Raw genomic sequence first — 22,138 nt, 5'->3', positions numbered from 1 at the left:
AATACTTGGACGATGCATGTACAAAACGTGTTAAATGTATAGTAAATGCAATTGGGTGTTTTGAAAGAAATTTGGCATGTCAAATATTTTTAACTGATTATTTTTTCTCCTGTGTAAAGAGTTAGGTGTTGTACCATACATCACTTTCCATGATTCACTGAGTTTATATAATATCCATTTGCCTAGCACTGCTTATTTGAATACCAGTTCCACCCCTGCAGCAAAAACTGCAACCTTCAAAAATATCTGTTCCCACATTCATTTTTCACCAAATTCACCTGATATAAGTAGGACTGCATGAAGACCATGGCAGCCTAATAAAAATATTTGTAAGAACTAGTGATCACAAAATAATAGTTTAAGGCATGTTGAATTTTAATTTTGCCAAATCTTACAGTAGGCAAAGATATACAGTGAGTCTACATCAAAACTTTTAGTTCCAGACACATTTTGCACGAAAAGAGAAGCATGAAAATTTATTTCTTCTGCTTTCCCTGCCAAAAAAAACCCACAACACTGAAAGTCTTTTTCAAACCTATCTTGATTAAAATAGTGTCTTACACATTTTCAGTTAAATCATAGCATAGTCAAAGTGTGATTCCTTTAAATTTGGATTATAATATACGGTTCATAAACCAAAAAAAAAAAAAGGAATCCCTGTTCTATTTTTAAATCTCAGTGCAAAAGTAATAGTGAAAATACTGAAGAATCTCTGCTATACCAGAAGTTGAGATGACGGACTTGGACATGCTTTTTTTAGACATCTTCATTCAGGTTCTGTGTCATCTTCAGAAGATGCAACTGCTATTGTGTAATTGCCTTCTCACATCCCTCTGGTGCAGGTGTGGTGCAGTGAGCAAGTGGTGGAGGCCCCAAACAGAAAGTCAATGCTTTCGCTGCCTCTGCCTGACTTCTACTGATTGATATGGTACATGCAACTGAAAGTCCATATAGACCATCAGCCCTGAGAGTGATGTATTGTTTCTGAGTCTTGAGCCTGCATCTCTCTCCAGCACTGATTCCCAATCTTCAGGTACCCAAGGCCATTTGAAGTTATCCTGGAGATTTCTACTTCTGATCATTTTTGTATATTCCTAATCCAGTGCTAAAACTGGTGAGAGAACTGGGAAAGTCCCATGAAGAATCTGGACAATTCTGTCTATATCAAGAAATTGCTAGGGACACTCTCTAGGACCGTACAGAGTTCAAACTCTGTTCCCTGGCAGGGAGCCCCTGCACACCACTTTACCAGGTGTAATGAACAGGCCGTTCCTACCAGTGCCTATAAGAAATCCTTGCTCTGGAAGAATTTGGTAAGAACTCTAAACTGTGTCTGTAATAACCAACTAAAAAGGAACAGGAAGCACTCCTGACCCCAAGATCAAGGATGAAGTTCGCAATGCTTCTGATTACCCTCTTACAGATCAGTCCTTCAGAGAACTGACTGAAGCACTCTCAGACAGAGCCAGGCAGGAAGCTAATAAATGTGGATAATCAAGGTTCACTTCCTTAATTAGTTTTCAGGCACTCTTTTTTGTGCCACCCCTACAAGTTGTCCTTTTATCAAGGAAAAGTGGAAAAAGAATAAGCATCTTACCCAAATTAATATGAGGGTCAAGTTGCATTCCCACTCATTGGATTAGAAAAAGCATGCCAGAAGTACATGTGTTTGTTGACATGTAGGACTATGTTCAGAAGTGGTTTGAAGCAGCCACAAGATCAGGGCTAAGCCTCACGTGTGATATTAGCAGAATCTGCCTCCTTGCCAAGTTTATGGCATGTAGTATGTGCCAAGACATACAGAGCTGTCAAGACTTGAGCACTTCCACAAATGCTCACCAGCAAAAATTTACACAACACCAGATTTCAGCAGAGGAAGAAAAGATCTAAACTACAGATTTGAGTACATGCATCCCCTCTGTGAATCTGTCCCTCTGCTTTCAGATTGCAAGTACAGTAACCTTCCTCCCTCTCTGCCTGTTAAGATCCCTAATTACATTAAGGCCTATCATCACTTATTCATGAAAGCATCTCTTTAGCACATCCAAAGTGACTGATCCCCAAGGTTAGAGTTACAATGACAGAGAGGAACATGTGTATTTTCACAGAAGCACTCTTTTCTTTTCTAACTTTTTCAGTGAGCAAGGTCAGTTCTGTCGGTTTTGTTCAGCCGGAACTCTTTAACAGTAGAAAATTAGATTGTGTAATGTATATAGTTTGCCACCTGATCTCCAACCTGAGTATGGTACCTAGCTCCAGTGATTTTCTTTAATGAGGTGGAAATGTATATAACAGTTTTAAATATGCAGGCTAACATTTTCCTCCACCTACAATTATGCAAATCATTATATAGTTGTCTCTGCATGACAGAAGTAATAACTCTCATATAGAGACCCTGTTAAAATTCACTGAAATCACCTACACAGATGGATATGATTTTAGAGCAAATACAACACAGACTCATTAATTAGTTACAAACCACCACCACCATCTCCTAGGAAGCTAGGTGACGTGGACTGAGGCGTGTACTGTGTAATGATATAACTTTCTGTTTGCAGTAGATGACTGAAACATTCTCGAACAGTTAATAAGACCAAAAGTAACAAGAAAAGTTACAAGCTGTTATTTTTCAAAACTTAGAGGAAATACCATATTTTTTTCACATACACTTGATTCTAAGACAAGCAGGACCATAACCATCCTTTAGCATTTTATGGGATGTTTTCTTTTAAATTCCACTTCATTTAACTTTAATTGTGACATTTTAGAAGGAATTTAATTGATATAAACATTTTTATAAACACTGGCATTTAAAAAATAACATTCAGAATTTTTAAATAGGTTCCATGAGTTCCATTTAGAGCTCACAAAGGTGTGAATCAGTGTTTCACACCTCCTCTTCTAGCTCTTGCTTCATTTTTCTCTATGTGACAACTCACAGTCCTACACAGGCTTTAGAAAAGTCCTAAAGCAAAGTCCCCTGATGTCAATGTGAAGGAAGAAGATACCTGCAATGGCTCTTTCCCAGCAATGAAAGAAACAGCACCTTACAAGAAGCGGGGACTCTCGCTGATGGCAGAAAAACTAGCCACACGAGAACCCCTTTTCACCATGCCCTCAGTAATTATGTTTTCTACTTTACCCTTTTTGGACATGTTGGTCACCTTTTCCCATTAAGGGAGGATATACTCACAAGGGTTTCTGGAGGGAAGAGTAGCTGGCCTATGATTTATACTTACTGTGGCTCCATGTCTTATCTGTGTGCTCTGCCACCTGGGCAGGCCATAAAGAGGAGCCATAGCTTCTTCTTCACCTGGGCCTTCAACTCATTTCTGTTATGAAAAGATAAATTCACAGATTTTCTCACCCTACCCCTTGGCCCCTTGACTCCCTGACTCCTTTGCCCTTCATAAAGTTCACAAGCTTTATTCATTACCATACAAACGTACATGTTTTAGAGACCCGATCCTTCTCTTTTCCCTATTTTCCCTGACCTGCTTCTAGCCAGGACAGGGTTAATTTTTGCAGTAGCTGGAAGGGGGCATGGCTAAGACAGGGAGCTTGTTGTATACCACCTCATGTCATTGCCGGGGGCAGGGAGAAGAGACTCTTGTTTCCCAGGAGAAAGAGTTCCTTGCGGCTGAGCAAGTGGGGCAGAAGGACTGATTGGGGTGGGATGGCTCCAGCTGTGGTCTTGTCAGGTTGGTCTTGATGAGTGTTTTGCACGTGAATCACTCTCTTTTTCATACACTTTTGTTGTTAATATTGTGGCTGCTACTGTTCATTTTTCTCATCTCTTTGGTGTTTCCAGTAAATTGTTCTTATCTCAACCAGTGACCTTTGCTTTTGTGCCTCCAGTTGGAAGGGTGGGGGGAAGCGGCACATGATTTTGCAGGAGTATTAAACTGGAGAATACCATTCCTAAACCACAACATTCCCATTTCAGGTTCTCTTATTCCTGCACACACCTCCTCTAGCCTACCCCTAGCGAGTCTGGTGAACTTTAAGGGCCATTAATTTCACAGCCACCTTCAACAGAAGTGCTATTTGAATGAACATGACATGCCTATCCATGCGACAAACATTCGCACAAGCACAAATACACATCAAGCATGTAAATGCCCTCAAAATGCATGCAAATAATTTCTACATTGGCTAAATTTTATCTGCACAGTTTTCGGGGCCATTCAGCAAGCTCCAGGCTGTGAGGAAATATGCACGCTTGGAAGGAGGGACGTGCTCCTTGTACACCCACCAATTCAACAGGAAACATGAGCAGAGGGAGGAGGTAGGACACTAATATCTGGGGACAGGCTGTTTCTGAGGATGAGATGCAAGAAAACACAGGAAACTGAGAGAGTCTGCACATGGGGCACTTACCCTGTTCCTCATACCACATAAAAGAGCCCAAATATTCAATGGATGAGTCTTGAACCTGAGTCATCTTGATCCCTAAATTAACAGGGCAACTGAATCCATTTCTCTGGTTTACTAAAAAAAAAAAAAAAATCTGACTATTTTTAAAATTTTTAGGAGCCTTTTCCCTGGGAAAACAAGAAAGAGAAATGCCTATGTCACAGACCTATATTAAAAAAAAAAGCACAGATTCTTATCTCCAAATTACGTAATATCTCATAGTCCAATAACACAGTTGGGATGTGAAAATCACACATTTATAAAAAAAAAAGAAAATCACTGTGGAAAGAAAAGAGAAATCTGTTTGGATTTTAAGGCACAAAATTTCATGGGACAGGAAAATCGCTTCTCACAAAGATGTATTAATGCTGCCCTTTGTGGAGAAAAGAAAAATCCCAGAGGTCAAGTAGAAGAGAATATGCCTCTAGCTTCAAGAGAAAGAACACTAACTAAATGGAGATCTATTGGAGGATGCTGGAGTCTGCTTCAGAGAGACAAAAGCTACAAAGAAAGAGCAGTCTTTATAATGAGAAACCTCTGCTCATTCTCCGAGTGTCAGAGACTTTGCCATTGACGTGCGACTGCTCTTCCTTCTGCTCATTCAGGTCAGGTCCATTGTGCTACTGTTCACAGCTTTATTAGCTATCTGCTCTGGACATCATTAAAAGTGCTGTGGCTTGAGGCAGTAATAAGTCTCATATCTGTTTATTAATGACAGTAATGCACAAACAAATAAGTTGCATTTTGCTTGGAGACTTGCTGTGTCTTAAAAACATATCTGAGGATCATTTCTGCTTTAAGTTTCTGATTGTGACTAGTCCCATTAAGTCACAGGAAAATATAACTTGATCATTGCAGTGGTTATTCAGTGGTTAATGGGTCCCCTACTGTTCATGAAAAGTCTCTGTATAAGTGCCCTCTACACTGTAAAACTTACATAGCTCCAAAGCTACAGATGCAGCCAGCTGGAGTAACAGGCTTCTCAAAAGTGAGAGATTTAAAGGAAGAAATAGTAGCGGCTTGCTAGAGGCAAGTTATTTTATGTAATGCAGCAATGACAGCTCTCTACGTTTAATCATTAAGCTCCTGATTTTCTCCTCAGCACTTGAATTTCACATGAGTTAGGGATTTGGGTAGATGCTATTTAACATTCCCCCTCCTGGCTGTTGAGTGTACCTGCCAGGTTCATGTTGGGAGCTCTGTTTATAACTTTCCCAGCTATTTTAAACAAAACCCTAAATAATTGCATGCATGAGAGACAGGTCTCAGAAGAGTAACTGATACAGTTTTTCCAGGACATTTGTCTGTTCTGGCATTTTCAGCATGGTTGAGACACACTGATTGCACATTCTCATCATTTCCTGCCCCAAAAAGAATTTTAACTCTTTTAAATATTTCTGTGGTGCCTCTCAAATATAAGCACAGCTATTTATTTAACTAACAGCCCCTATGGTCAAAGAGACAGAAGAGTCCGGGGCTTTGGTCCTTGAGTTTCACAGATTTATACAACCAATCACTGGACTTCACCATGATTTGTTTTGCCAAGCAGACTACAAGAATACCTTGGCTTGCACACCAGAGTATGTATGTTTGGGAATCTCTGCACATAGGGCACGCATGTAAGGTCATGAAAAATTGTTTACTTCCCCGACATTTGAGTGGCTATTCAGAAAGAAAACAACCTGTATTAAAAAAATAAATCATTGTAGCTTCCTCCTCCTGCAGCTCTTAGAAACAATTTTTGATAAGTGATAGTATGTTTGAGATGTAGCACTTCCAGACAAATCAGGAAGCACTCCTTTCTCAGCAAGCCAGCCTCTGGACTTCTATGTGTGTGTTCTACCAGACTCTCTGGTTTCAAGGGAGCCAGTCCTTTGTTTCCGTAGCCATTCAGAATTCTCTTTAACTAATTACTTTCCTCAGAAGCATCCTCACATCTCTTCCTCTCAACTCCTTCATAAAAACCGAATTAGACTCATTGTTCCAGGTGTCTTCCCTCTACACCCAATGCAAAAAGAGAAAAACAAATGGACTAGAAGTCCTACAAGTTACAAAGGTAGAGTCCATACTGCCTTTCCTTTGATTTCTGCAATACAGACCTGTTCATCTGAGCCTGTCACTCTGGGCTTTCTTATTAAACTATTCCAAGAAAACTTTGTTTGCAGAGCAAGATTCATCTGACTCATTTTTTTCTGCCAGATTTAAGACAAGATGCAGTTTGTATTTCTCCCCATTTTTTTGAAATGCTGCAGATGCTGACTAGCTCCATTATCCACATGTACTTTGTAGAAGGCAACGGCTGGTTAGACAAATCCTAAACTGGATGATCAGAATATCCAGGGTCAAATATGGGGCTTCAAGCTGGAGTACAACACTGGCAACACAATGAATTCACTGGCAGGGAGACAGGAGAGAATAGAGGGGTTGAACAAAGTTTGCCTGGGCATATGATTCCCAGTAGACAGAGTATGAGGCAGAGGATATAAGGACAGAATCAGCGTGACTGGGAGAGGTGAATGTGAGCATGAGATAGTAAGCGAACTCAAGCTGGAAGTTGGACACTGACCTTTGTCCAGAAATTTAGAAGACTGGATGATATTCTGAGCATTAAAAATAAATCACAAGTCAATACAATAATATAATAGAATGCAGCAAAACACAATAAGAGTACAATGGAAGGCTTTTATCTTTACAAATTCTTGTGGCTTTTGAAGTCTGACTTGCAAATTACTCTTTATAATTTTTTGAGGCTGATAATACCACAGCTCTATTACTGCAACCCTAGGGTATTTTACCATATCCTGCAGCCATAGGGAGGAGGAGAGAAGATCTAGCAGGCAGGAATTGTGCAGCAAGATTGATTTATTTAATTATTTTACAAACTCTTTTATAGACATTTTTCTTCATAGTCTAATTGGACAAAGGATCAGCCACCCCTTGGGGTGATTGGCTAAAATCCTAAAACATCCATTGTCAAAATATTTTTCTACTGTACCATAAACAAGACTTTTCAAGGCTGCAGGTGTTTGGTTGCTTACAGAACTCAGCTACCTCTTCTGTGAGAGAGAAAAGTCTCTCACGGGCTCAGAAAATAGCAAGAAAATCCTTGCTAGCAGAATTTTTGTATCTACACAGCTCTAAAAGAAAACTCAGTTTAAATCAAACAATATGTTATTGGCAGTTGTTGAGAAATGGGAGGGGAAAATTACACTAACGGCAAACACAGAAAAAAAGAAAAAATGAAAAGAAAATCCGCATGCTGAGAAGGAAGCTATGCAAAACATTGCTTGGCTGTCACTGAGCTCAGATTGCAAAATATCAATGAGAAAGGTCTAAGCTCTCTCTGCTTCTGGCCCTCTGTGTTCCATCACATAACAGAGAAAGCTGTCCATATCTCGGCAGGGGACTCAGCAAATTTGACACAAGATCATGTAAGCCTGTAAGTTTCTATCTTCACTTCCATCTCAGATGAGATATTGCTTTGCACTGGTGCCCTTAAAAATGGAGAAAGCACACAGATTACCATTTCCAGTCACCATGGTCTTTTTTCATCACATTTCAGGCTTGTATATCTGGTGCTAAATCCATTTTAAGGAATAGAATAGGAGGGAGACTGTAGACTGCAATTGTAAGACATTGATTTGTCTCTCGTCTCCTCTTGTTCTAAAACCTGACAACAAGGAAAATAACGTTCTTTCATTCAGTCCTGCATTCCAACATCCTAAGGTGCCTGGCTACTCTTTGTCTTGCTCCTGTATGAGAATAATGGCAATTAAATTTGTATATCCTGGGTTAGTATCTAGTCATCATGTGAACCTAGTCCTCAAATTAATACCCAGCAGAACAGCAGCCTCCAAAATGTTTATATACTGTAAACAATAAATAGATGTTAATGTATCAGACTCTAAATAATCAACCTTAAAGTCAATAATTCTTTTTTATTTATTACTTAATCTGATTCCTTTCCAACCAAACAGGTTGACACAGAAAGCATCCATTCCTTTATGTTACTGGAGGTTAATATCACACATGGGACTCACTTCACCTGACTTGTCTGTCTAAAAGTTAGGCAGCCAGTCTCAGATAGCTGCCTAAGTTTCATCATTTGAGAATCTGGAATATTCATCTGATCTGTGTTCACTATTTATGTACTGCTTTATTGAAGAATCTCTACTCCTTTGAGAAGGAACATGAGTGACTAGATAAAATTAAGGTAATCACAAGGGGGCTAATGTTACCTGAGATTAATCCCTCTATACTTATGACAATTTGCCCAATACCAATCAAATTCTTTCATATCCAGTTTCTCCCTTCAAACATAGTGCACCATTGGACATTTCAGTCTCACCAACCACAGGATGTTGAACTAGAGTTGTCCAGAGATGTCTGCAAAGCTGAATTATGCTGTGATCCTGTGCTTTCCTGACACTGGCAGATTCTGATCTCTTGACCTAAGACTGAAGTCATCACCACATTTTAGAAAATCCTGTGTCCTTGACACCTCTCCCTTATTGGTTCTATGCTTAGCAGTCGAATGAATGCTTTAAAATTCATCTATTTGTCGATAGAGAGACATTCAGAATTACTAAACCTTGCAAAAATCAAACTATGTCATTAAAAATCTCTTTCATGACCACGACCAACTGTTTCTGTTCATTGTACTGCAGCCCAATGTGCAACCAGAAGACTCCCTCACCAAATGAAGAGTTGTGAGAGGTAATAATACATTTGAAGTCTCCACATGCTTCCAAGACAAAGTTATTTAGCATAGATGCCTCTGTAATTTTGATGCATTAGGAAAAGTCATTGTTCGGTAGAGCTCAGACTCTTGCCTTCACCTGTGGAGAAAGGTGGCCAGCTGCCAATTTCCATCTGCTGCTTCTTGAATGGTACAGAAAGACTGGCTGACTCACAATCTCTTTTTTTTTTTTTTTTACCTTGCCTTTTCTTCTTTATTTAGCTAAATGCTTTCTTTAATTGTTCTTTTCACTTGAAAATAAAGATAAAAAGGAAGCTAACAAAGGTTCTCTACATGGCTAACTTTGTAAGAAAGTGCTGGGGCACATTCGTCAATTGCTTTAAATAAATTCATACAGTCTGGCTGTGCTTTTAACTCATGGCATGGATTAATGCTTTTTTATTCACATGCTGTAGTGTCTCCCTGGACTTCTGAAACATTATTTAAATGTATATTGCTAAGTAGATGAGGTTTGTAAGTTTTCAGCAAAAGCTGTGTAATACACATTAATTATGCAATTACTGTCTGGGGTCTGAATTTGTATAAGCAATCAATTTACTTACTTCTTTCTGCACCATTATTGACCAATATGCAGGTATACATTACACATGCATGCAAAATAGTATTATAGATAAATTAAAGGCAGATCTTGCAGAATTTCCCATTCTGCTTGCACAAAACTTTCAAACATTAAAACTTACTTCACTCAACCTGGAATTTTTTGTTTAAAATTTTATCTATTGTCTTAGCATCAAATATTCCAGAAAATCTGACCAAAAAAAGATTCAGCTTAGAATAAAAATAGTGAAAAAGGGGGGGTGGGGGAGGGGGGGTTTCACTGTAGTCCCAGGACAGAATTTGTCTTCTAACAACCATCACTAGGATGCTATTTTAATCATAGTTTATATCCAAGATATTGAAATTTCTTTTGATGCCTTAGGTTTTAACTTTCATATTTTTCCAATCCTGTCATGCCTAGTTTGTAACTCTTGAAGTTTCTTGTAGCCTGTTAGCTGCTGTTCTCTCATGCTAGGTAGACATAACAAAGCCTCTCCAAGCCTGCTCTCCAAGGACACCCAGGTTGTCCTAGGCCCAAAATGTGTAAATCAGCATCATGGGAAGGGGGGTAAACTTGCGTAAATTACATCATTAACTGAAGCTTTATTTGGAGAATTAACCCTGATATGCAAATGAACCAAACTTATAAAAGTATGAAGAACTCTTGACTCAGGGTCTATCTTGGGTGTAGCCTTTGGCCTGCCCAGGGTGTACCTGTGAAGGCCCTTCAAATAAATACCTACCTTTATTCTCTTATTCTTGTCTAGTCTCTGGTTTTAGGTGGCCACTTCAGGCATCACTGTGACTTTTTTCTCAAGCCATAACCCTTTAAATGTGGACAATTTCAATGCTACGACAAAAGTACATAAAGACCTCAGTAACAACCAGTGCTCCCCAGTGCGTTACAAAGCCCAAGTCTCTGCCTTGTGAAGAGGCAGAGTGGAATTTCTCACTCCTGCTTTGTTCTGCATGAACACACTGGGACACGTCCTCCCTCATGTAACCCTACGCATAAGTCATGCCCCATACATGCCTCTTATTCCAAACAAAAATCTGATCAACTCACTCCCGAGACCACTAACTCTGAGGCTAGACCTTATCTGTCTTATCCCCTTTTGTTCATCAGTGAATGCTCACCCTTTAATGATTACTAAATGCTTAAATTTTGGGGGGCTTACTTGAATTAGAAGCATCTTACTGGGTGGTGGGACATGGGGTTTCAATTTCTTCCTAGCAGAGGAGCCACTGAACTCACAGGTAGCCAATGCTCATCCTATGCTTTCAGCTAAATCTGTATGTTAGGCATCTCAGGAACAACATAGGATTAAGCTCTGGCCAGAAGCAAAAGGGATGATGACAAAAACTCATCAGCCCTACCAAGACTGCAATAGTCACAAGAAGTACCACCTTATGCAACTGAAGTGGCAGCTGGAAGTCTAACAGAGTACCTAACCTACCTGAAGTAGCATTACAGACCAATGTTCAGGCAAGTGGATCAACCCATGTGTCCTCTACCTGGAACCCTACCAGCCTGGTAGGTGCGTAAGCTTCTGTTAAATATCCATCTAGAAGACCTATTGCCATAAAGCCAAATGGCAGTGATCAGTATAGTCAAGAGGTCCTGTTAACCAAGAGAAGACCATTTCTCAATGGTGCTGCTTTGAATGGGAAGGGCCTGCATGCCTACAGCACTATGATCTACTTCCTTCAGACCTACAGTCTGCTTTTTTCCCACTTTGGTGCCTTCTCCTTTTCAGAAATGTGGGCATATCAACAGGAACCAGCAGACTTCTGAAAAACTTGTTATAGAAAATGTGGGAGCCAAGCTCATTCTAAAGGGTGGAGAAAGGGCGTGGTGGTACGGATAGAAGAGCATTTTTGCACAGACATGGTGTCAGAGACTGAAATATTATAGTTTATGACAAATATTTTCATGAAGGGCTTTTAAAACTGTATTACAAAAGCTGCAGAGAAGATTACCGCACCCTGAATGGGGCCCTGACTAAGGCCTTACACTGCTCGCTGATGAAGATAAGATAAAGTAACAAACTCAGGGCTGGGCACATTCACTGAGCACAAGCCTAACACCTCCAAGGTAGAGACCACAGCCCCAGGGCTATCAGCTGCCAGGCTCGAACAGACCCCCTGCACCAAAGGGTGGGGGGACAAGAGGCTTTAGGTATCTTGGAAAAGCCTCTGGTCAGAGGTGCAGTGACCGCCCATCCTCCACTGTGCAGAGGAGCCCAGGAGAACTGTGAGGGGTCCTCAGCAGGGGGGGGGAAGCTTATCCACAACAGAAGGGGTGACATGGCCCATCACAGGGGCCCCCATAAAGGGGGCCCCAGACCCTGCACCAGAGCACCAGAGATGATGCAACAGACCCTCAATGTTGCAAGGGACGGTGTCAAGCCAGCCCCTGCAAGAGGAGACACACGGGCATTCCCACCTGGCCCAAAGAGTGTATTAATCCACGGGATTCTGCACTCTTTGGCGTGTGACAGCGTGTAGCGGCGTGTGGTGCCATGGCCACGGCGGCGACGGGGGACCCTCACCACCAGCAGACCGGATGGAGGGGAGCAACGAGGCGTCATTGGGACCATCGGATGGGTGATATGCTTCCACCTAACCCCTGTCACGTCTCCCTGTGCCCCCAACCCCCAAGCACACTTCTTTCTCTATTTCGTTCTTTATCTTCCCTTCTCTTTGCCTCTTTTACTATTAAATAAAATACATCAATTTTTTGGCATTATCATTTAGCTTCATTTGCTTTTAGTCTCATTTCTCAGAATACTTTGAACCTTCTAAGTTCTTTCCAGTTTATGCACAGAGACTTAGCTTGCTTTGCTTTCCTGGGTTTAAACCGGATCGTAACACATGGGTACTGGGATTGAATTTCATGTAAATAAAACATGACCTACAGATGAGCTGGTTTAGGACTGGAGCCCTGGAGGGTTTTTCATCTACAGAAAAACTCTGACAGAGGAATGAATTCAAGGCTTGACACCAACCCAAGTTTTCCCAGAGGGCCAGAGTCATGGAATCATAGAATTAAAGAATATCTCATGTTAGAAGAGACCCATAAGGATAGAGTCCAACTACTTGCTCCTCACACGACTATCTAAAGATAATCACATGACTAAGAGCATCGTCTAGATGCTCCATTAACTCTGACAGGGTTTGTGCCACGATTCCTAGCTCTGGCTTTAAATTTTAACTGAGCAAAAGTGCCTGGGGGCAAGGATTGGGGCATGGGAGCATTGACTAAGTCTTTTCAAGAAACTTTTCGGAGTTCAGTAATGAGTTAAGCTGCCAACACAGATATAGCCCTGAGAGAAGGGCAGAGAAACAGAGAGAAAGAGAAGGAATATATTTGCAAATAAAATTCATGTTTTAGCCATTCCATTGTGGCTAATTTTTTTCTCTTTTTTGATGAAAGTAGAAAGAGAGAGAACAGGTAGGGATATCTGAGAACTAACAACTTCCAGTGTGAATGGAATGCTAATATAGTTGGCTTTATATTAAGATAATGTTCAGGATCTGAATATCTAAGAATCATTTAAAAAATTCTCTGCTAGAGAAGATCTTTGCCTCCTATCCAGCACACAGTGTAACAAGGCCCTTGCTCACAGAGTCACACTTCCTAAAACTAGATTACTTGTAAAATCTATTGCTCCCTCGGGTAAGGAAAATTTTAAAGCTTTTCAAGTGGCAGAATTAGCAAGGCTACTTGGTAATGTTTCTCCTCCTAGGAGACTTCTCAGCTGTTGCTTCAGCCTGGCAGCCCACATGAAAGAACAGATGAGGAGAGAACAGATGAGGAGAGAACAGATGAGGGACTCTACAGGCAGGGGTAAAAGGATCATTTTCACATCATTCAAAAGAATTGCATCTCTCCACTGCACAGGGAGCTAAAATTAGCCTAGTCTACAGGCCTTCAACTTTTCAAGCATTTCTAACAACTCACAGACTCGAATCATGCTTTACAGAGCTGCAAGAACCACCCTTACTGAAATTCTACTTGCATTGCTAAAGAAAGAAGTAGAAGGGTGTTAGGATGTTAGCTCTTCCTCTGCTTTTTTCTTTTTCCCACTAGCTCCTTGCAAAAGTTCCCTCACAGCAAGGTAAAGCTTTGATTTTTTTTTTCCTCCCTCCCTGCTTTTTATTGTTCTGGTTCTCTGTCTCCCTCTCCAAGTGAGATATCAAAAAATCATGAAAATTTATTGGTGTAAGTTGTGATCAAACAATCACATTTCAGATCACAGGAAAGATGAACTGAAAGCCCTATTCAAAAAGACATTTGACCAGTTTTAAAAGAACCTTAATGAGAAATTTTATTAATCAACAATTAATGAACATTATCATAAATATTTTTGACAAAATGGCATGCATGAAAGTTCATTTGTTCTAGCAGCAGAAGCAAAATCAGATTAAAATCTTAATTAAAATATGAAGAGGCTTGTCATGATCTTCAACACACTGAAAGATTCCTTTTTTTGAAAATCAGGCTCTCTCTTGCTGTCACATTACACTACGTTGTTAATGAGCCCCTTCGTTTCTCTGTGCACAGCAATACATTTAATCTTAGCTGCATATTTTAAATGATTGATGTTCCCCTAATTACATTTTATGATATATTGTGCTGTGTCACCTCTAATGAGTAGCAAACATGACATTACCTCACTAGTACTGAACCACAGAAATCAATAACTGACATTTATTCAATGAACTGCAGATTGTGATTCACTAGCTTCTCTTTGTGTTGAGTAAATTTGAAGTGTAATTAATTTTCATGCATATTACAAACAGAAAATGCCTGTATGGGCTAACTTTAAAAGTGATTTGCTCCTTCCTTGGCTAATTACGGCACAGGAAAAACTCTCAAGCCATCATTCAAAAGGCTGAGAAAAATCAATGGCTAGACAGAAGTCATCTCCTTAGATGGGTAGAGAGCACAGTCATGGTTTACACTTCTGAGAACACTTCAGAGCCATTTTCTAAGACATGTCTTATTGAGTGAAGGTGATATCATTCACAAACAATCTTGCCTACATATATTTTTTTGTGTACAAGAATGAGAAAGAAACCCCTTGTTGGTTTTCCTAACAGGGAACAAACATCCAACAGTAAGAAATATGTAAGTGCTTTTTTCAAAGGAAAAACATTGTCAGGTGTCATACAGAACTTGTAAGAGAGCTGACTCACCGCAATTCACAGGTGGTGGGTTTTCCTGTAAGCAAAATCAAAGTTTAAAAAACTAGTTCTTGTTGCACCTTTCAAAACTTCTTGCTGTGTCTTTAGTTAGCTTGTGATTTCTTTACTGAAAATGTCCACTCAAATCAGGGGAGAGTAACAGGAGACTTTATAGCTAATGCCCTGTTTGCACACCAGTTCAAGAGCAGAGGTGTAGAAATCAATCAAGTGTTAAAGCTAAAGGCTCTGAAATTCATAGCAAAAGTCTGTGGGTCGCTTTAGGATCAGTGCTGTCCTTTGCACTAAAGCAGAGACCTTTTTATTTGGGCATATAGTGATAGGACAAGGGGGACTAAACTTGATTTAGAGTGAAATAGGATAGAATTAGATTGGATATTAAGAAGAAATTCTTCACTGAAAGAGTGGTGAGGCACTGTCACAGGTTGCCCAGAGAAGCTGTGGATGCCTCATCCCTGAAAGTGTTCAAGGGCAGGGTGGGTGGAGCTTGGAGCAACCTGGTCCAGTGGAAGATGTCCCTGCCCATGGCAGAGGTGGAACTAGGCAGTGTTTAAAGCCCATTTCAACCCAAACCATTTTATGAATTTATGATCTATGATCTGTCAATTTATTTTTCAATTAACCCTATGAACAAACTTCATTTATATAATGAAGTAGCCACTGCTCATTCCTCAGATTTGCATCAAGTTTAGGGATTTAGAGGAGTGATTTAGCTTCATCCTCAGGTCTACATCTGCTAATAAACCAGAATTTTCTTCCTCAGCCCATACAGCACAGGGCTACTCTTACCTTCAAGAAAGATACTCCTGGTCCTCTTGGCTTCCTTTGGGAGGAAAGGAATCAAGACAGATGGGTGAAGTAGAGTTATGACCATGATTTTAAACTAACTGATTGAAGTTTCTTTTGAACCTTACCTCCATTTTTATCTTCTTTTATAAGTGTCTCAAAGACACAGGGTTGGCTCCAGAGTAATTGCCAGAACTCAACTTTACATCTGAGAAATGTCAGAATAACAGTCATCTTAGACACATTTCCAGACTGTCATTGGACCTTCCACCAATATTTAAGGACAAAAGAGCAAAACTACCAAACCTGCAATCCTGACTTCTTTTAGAGAAAAATCTACCTTGATGCCAGTTTTGACACACTAATTAAGCCACAATAAAACCCCTTCTTGGCTTCTAAAACCTGGTTGAGCTGTGATAGAAGAAAATTACAGAAATGTATTTCCAAAGATCCTTCAGCTTCTGTTAAAGATAAAAATAATGTGAATGTATGGAGTTGATTTAACCTACCCTGGGCAAATGCAATCTCTATCAGTCTTGAATGGTTAATCCATAGACAAGCCTGCTAATGAGTCTGCTATTCTGCTGAGGTTAATGAGCCCTTGAGCAGCTGGTGAAAGCACAGACACTTAGCAATTACTGTCTTTTATTCAAACCAGTTCACAGGCTAGACAGCAGCTGATTCTCCCATTTTTACTATATTGCTGCCATAGTACCTTGCATGCCACCTCTGAGCCTGCATGTGCTGGTTGTGTTGGTTAAGAATGGATTCCTTCACCTGCATGCTGAGCTCAGTGAGAAGGCCTTATGGACTGGACTTGAACCACAATGTGTTCTTTCAGGGCTTTATGGCTTATTAATGTACGCATGCATGTATGCATGGTCCACAAATCTCAGAAATCAGTTCTTCCTCAAGCAAGATCAATTCAGTTCAATCATCAGAGGTCGAACAGGGCAGTCAATGTAGCAATAGAATAGGCTGTAGAAAACTATTTTCTATTCCCCATTAGCAATACCAAGATAGCCAAAGACAGGCATACTAGAGCAGTATTCCTTCCTAGCATTCACTGCTTGCAGGGTATGTTTGCTCCTAGAACACAAAGTACATATGGGAAATGCAGGATTTAAAATTACCTTTGTGCCACTGGAGGAAGCTGTACCTGAAAAATAATTAGTATATAATGAAAGAGTAGGGGGAGAGGAAAAAGAAAAGTAAAGAAATACTTTTGCTCCTCCTTAATGGATGATGAAAATGAAGTACAGAAGGAAGCACATCATCCATTTTCAGCTACTTTAGCATCTAACTTGCATGCTCTGAATTGCCCCCTGGAGGATCCTACTTCTAGTCATTGGCTGTATGTGGAAATTACCTGCCTTACTTATTACCTTTAGACTCTAAATTGTAGCTAAGATAAATCACTACAGCAGCCTAAAATAAATGTTATATACATACACTTCAAACAAGTCAAGGATTCTGTTCCAGATTGACAGCTGCTTCCCCTGGGACAATTCTAGTGACTCTTAATCCTAGTTACTCATCCCACCCTTCTCTCAACGTATAGATGCCTCAGCTGGGACATTGCAACTGCAAATGAGGCAGCAACTATGCTGTCATACTTCACAGACTTTTTCAGGTAAATAGGCTTCCCTTAATAAACTAGGCTGGCACCTATGACAATCAAGTCTTATTTAATAATGATATTGTGGTAGAACACATGTATCAACCAAACCACATTATCCTTGCCCTGGTTTCTGTTGTACCATACAGGCTGCTGGCATTCACATAGCCTATCTAGGATAGTTCATATACTCACACTTGGAAAAAGACGGAAAACACTAAAAAAATTTATCACATTTAACAGCAGTCTAATTTTCAATGTAACTTAGACAAATATGTTTAGTGGAGCACACGGATCAAAATTCTAACCCTAGACTAAGATTCAGGTATGTATCACATATCTAAGCACATCTGAAGTTAAGAACCATCATTTAACTCTTTTTAATTCAAGAATCACCTCAGTTTTCAAAAAAGCATATATTAAGTTCCTAAGTAAGTACACAATGTAACTAAAAGCTAAAAAAAGAGCATCATTTAGAAGAATATGCAGCAAAAAAGTAGCTATGACCTGGCATGATTTAAGCTATACAAGTGGTGTGTAAAGAGTGTCCTAACTCATCCAATAAAATCGCTTACTGGTCCCAGATCATCGATCATTTATATTCTACTTCAGATATTTTTTGCTTTTTTTTGATATTGTGAAGTGCTTGAGTTATGTCTTTCTGCAGGGAAAATCAACTCCTTATAAAATGATCCAGGAAACTATCAGGATAATGTGCGCATTTCCAAATAGGAAATCTTTGCTCTATTCCTTCTTTATTTAGCTTGAGTGTAGAGATCCCCAAGCCTGTCCTCAAATTGTCTTCCTCTGGGTCAGTTGGCCTAATAACAGCAGTTGTTATTCACTACCCAATTTTAATTTATCTTCTTTAACTAAAATCACTATTAAACTGCTCTAAAATACTGTTTTTCATTGAAAATTGAGTTAGCCTTATCTAAAATGACCAGAAACAGGTGGTAAATTAGCTCTTCAGCATTTTCTGAGAGCAAACATTTTGAGATGGAACTGATACGGTATGAAATATAGCTTTGGGAATTCCCTTTGGAGAGTTCCTGTCCTGGCTGTGTCTACTCCCAAATTCTTGCAGACCACTGTCTTAATCACTTTGGGGACAGAGTGAAAAAATAGAAATCTTTAAGGATGTGCACACATTGTTCACTAATAGACAAAGCATTGCTGTATTATCAACAGTAATAAATTACTGATTTATCCACAAATCCAAAACATGGAACCATAAGGGCTGCTACAAAGAATGTTAACTCCATCCCAGCCAGATCCCTTACAATCATGAAAAGAAATACTGAAAGATTTATACATATATATACAGAAAGATGTATTTAATTATGTCTGTGTGTGATAGTTTCCTAAATAACCTACATTCCTCATCCCTCAAGCACAGCTATTTTTATGATTTTCTTAGTGATCTAATGCTTTTGCTCATACAGTAGCATAGAACTCACCCAGCCATGTGGGCATAAAAATCTACCTGCACTGTTACAGATGCAGACCTACGGCCAGTTTGATGTTATTTTTAAATAGCAAAAAAATATAAATAGGCCGTCTGATATATCACACAGTAAGTACTTCAGGATGTGTTTAACTGTAGATGTACACTTAGTTTTTTTTATTTTTTTATATAATCATTTCAGAATAAAGACATGGCTCGGTTTCATTTACTTTTTAATTCCTAGCAGCAGTAATTGCAGGATTTTGCATAGTTTTAACTTAGATTCATTGACAAAATATAGAAGATGATTTTAAGAAGATTATTTATCTAGACACTGATTGATTTTGCCATAACTTAAAGTAACATTTGATCCTGCTGGGATTTTATTTACACATCTCAGTTGGTAACACTTTCTCATAAACATGGACAAAAGTACCCAAAACGTTTTTATGATAGTCTGTGTTATCTTTCCATTGCTCTTTCAGAATGATGTCCCTATTTCAGAGGTACTTATGGGTAAAGTGTTCTGTGAAGGCTGATTTAATCCTCTGTGCTGTCTTGACAGGCCAGTACCTGGGCTGTTCTGACTATCATTTAGAAACCTTTCAGATATACTCTGCAGTCTTTAGGGTATGGGAATATGCTCTTGATAGTAACATTTTTTCCGCTTTGGCTACTGGGGATGAAAACTAGAGTTTCCACGCTGCAGTATGTCCCAATAAATTGGCATTGTAGAATTGTCATCATTTTCATAATGCAGAGGAAGTGTTTTCCTTGTTTTCAGCTGTTAGGAATAAGAACCTTTTTGTCCTCATAAGTGTTTTCCTTTGAAGGGGATACAGTACCTGGAAAGGAAGAAATATTTTTGAGTCCTTCAAATTAATACAAGATACTTTTCTAGAATTCAACAATCTAATATGTTTTACTAAATCACAATTTATTATCACAGCAAAGGCTGACTTTTAGCAATCTTATCCTTGGGACAACAATATCACATTTACAATAGGAAAATCTTAGGTGTTTCTATTCTATCAAAACAAAGCCATTTATTATATTTACAGATAAGTATACCTACATTTCTTTGTGCTGATTTTGAAGGAGATATCTCTTAAATTATGCTAGGATACTAAATAGTGTGCTAGGATCCTAGAAGCACCTGTGTGCAGTGAGCTGTAATAAACATACACCTCTGTAATACATGTGTTTCAACACTCAGCAGTTCAATTGTTCATATATCTCATTCTTTTTTTTAGAGTGTACATACATATGACATGCACTTTGCAACACACAGGGACAGACATGGACCAAACGTTTCAGGCGTACCTGGTGATTTTAGTATCTGCATTTTCTGCTGCTCAGATTCAAGAAGCATTTATGCTCCTCACTTACTCACTCTCAAGCCTCTCTGCAGTCTACCAAACTGAGCACCCAAAAAAAAGCACTCAGAGGCCAGTCATATTGGGGTTTGACAGTGTCATGGCACTGAGCCTCATGAGTACTTACATCATGTGGCTGTGTGTAACATCACTGAGGTGTTTCACTGGTGAGTCAGGGACACTGGTGACTAGGGGTCAGATACCTCTACTTTTCAATCTGTCCCTGCCTTTCTTTATCCAGGACCTTTGTAAAGGAGAATTATAAGGTTTGTTTCAGTTCATTGCCTCCACCTATGTCTTGCACTCCAAAACTGAGATGTTAAATTTTTTTACTTTCCAACCTGATTTTCCATCATCTCTGAAGGTGTCTTCTTTAGCCTTCTTCCGCTGAAAACAGAATGACTGTCATTAAATTCACTGTCTCCTCTCCTGCTGTCCTTCATGGTCAATTGATCTGGATCTGAATGGGCACTAAAAACAAAGGGAAATTATTAAAACTTTCTTTTCCAGGCACCACAAAAAAATGAAGTACAGTAGTTCCAACTGTTAATTTGGCAAAATACACAAATTTACCTTGAATTGGAAGTAAAATTTTCTTCCTGCTGAAGGGCAGAAGGATGAAAAGAAGAACTTGACTCTCCTAAAGTAAAAAATATCTTTGCTTATTTCTTTACATAGATTTAAATATCAATGTGGCACAAATATTTCAGATTAAAAAGAACTGAAGTGCAAGAACTAAAGAAAAGTTCAATAGTAATATAAGTACAGCACAAACTTCTGCATAATACTTAGATGTAATATAACCTGCATATTTACAGAATATTTATTATGCATATTTACAGTTTTCTCTCTTTAAGATAAAGAAGTTGAAGGACATGGGAATCAGTCATTTGGGTATCCCATCTCTAGGGGTCTTCTCAGAGCTGGAAATATTCAAGTCAAGCAGCAGGGAGAGGAGCAACATATCTTCCATGGAAAAAGCGCAAAAAAAACTGCAGAGAAGCTTTAGCCTACTCTAAATCAGAGAGGACTTTCCTGCTTGTACACAAATGGCCAATGAGACTGAAGAGATTGGTTACAGCTAGAAAGTGACAGAAACGTAGTTTCATGAAGTGATGCCAAATGGAGATGTGTAGCCCCTCTGTACTTGTCTGGCTGTTTCTGAGTTCATGTCATTTTATGCAGTAGTGCACTCAGTGGGAAGCAGTTACTCCGCTATACTTATTGGCCTCTGGTCCTAGCAACAGTGGCAAAATTATCTTTGAACAAGATCTTTTTATAGGAATCATGAATATTTCTTTATCCTATAAGCTCTATACAGAAAAATCTCCCATCTGTGAATGATTTGATTTTCCAATACGTCTTTTTTACTTGATAAAGGCAGGAGGTTTCTTTTAGCCCACCAGAGCTGACAACTACTGTAGCATTTCAAGATATGCATTTGACAACGATATTTTAGCAATTAGGGGGCAACAGTGCGTGACTTATCTCTTGGTCTTACTTTTTCATAATCAAGCCTGAGGTGGCAAAGTTTTCTGTTAGCTCTTCTGGGACTTGATTCTCTCCAGGATCACACTTGCTCTGGGCTTCATGCCCCTGCAGGCTGACTGCCATGGGTGCATGGTCATCCTGTTATTTTCTTGCCTGTGCTGTGACCAACCATTTCCAAACAAAGCAGTGTGTGCTAATGAAGGACATCTGCAGTTTATAAAAAGACATTTTGTGAGGCAAGATCAATGCTACACCCCTGAAGTGACAGGCAGGTTAGAGCAGACACTGTAGATGTGTCCCCTGGGGCATCAAGCATTGACCTGATGTGGATCACACACTCTACAGCTTAATCATAGCATCATAGAGCAGTATGGATCAGAAGGGACATTTAAATTTCATCTAGTGACATCCCACCCAATGATAAGGGACATCTTCCACTAAATCAGGTTGCCCAGAACCCCATCCAACCTGACATTGAATGTTTCCATGAATGGGGCATT

At 39.5% G+C, this 22,138-nt stretch overlaps 1 long non-coding RNA gene across 2 annotated transcripts in view; it reads right to left on the bottom strand.

Moving 5' to 3' along the window:
* Positions 1 to 15,451: 15,451 nt before the first annotated feature.
* LOC120410385 overlaps positions 15,452 to 22,138 on the bottom strand; it is a 39,530-nt gene continuing 32,843 nt past the window's right edge. For both annotated transcript variants that reach the window (XR_005602947.1, XR_005603247.1), the window contains 3 exons: positions 20,721 to 20,787; positions 20,489 to 20,618; positions 15,452 to 19,616 (listed from right to left, as the gene is read on the bottom strand). This is a non-coding gene — a long non-coding RNA (uncharacterized LOC120410385). The remainder of the gene's footprint in view (positions 19,617 to 20,488; positions 20,619 to 20,720; positions 20,788 to 22,138) is intronic.

This window comes from Corvus cornix, chromosome 1 (assembly GCF_000738735.6).
Source record: "Corvus cornix cornix isolate S_Up_H32 chromosome 1, ASM73873v5, whole genome shotgun sequence".
Lineage (NCBI taxonomy): Eukaryota > Metazoa > Chordata > Aves > Passeriformes > Corvidae > Corvus > Corvus cornix.
The sequence above is the reverse complement of the archived record's forward strand: the minus strand, read 5'-3'. Positions and strand labels throughout refer to the sequence as shown.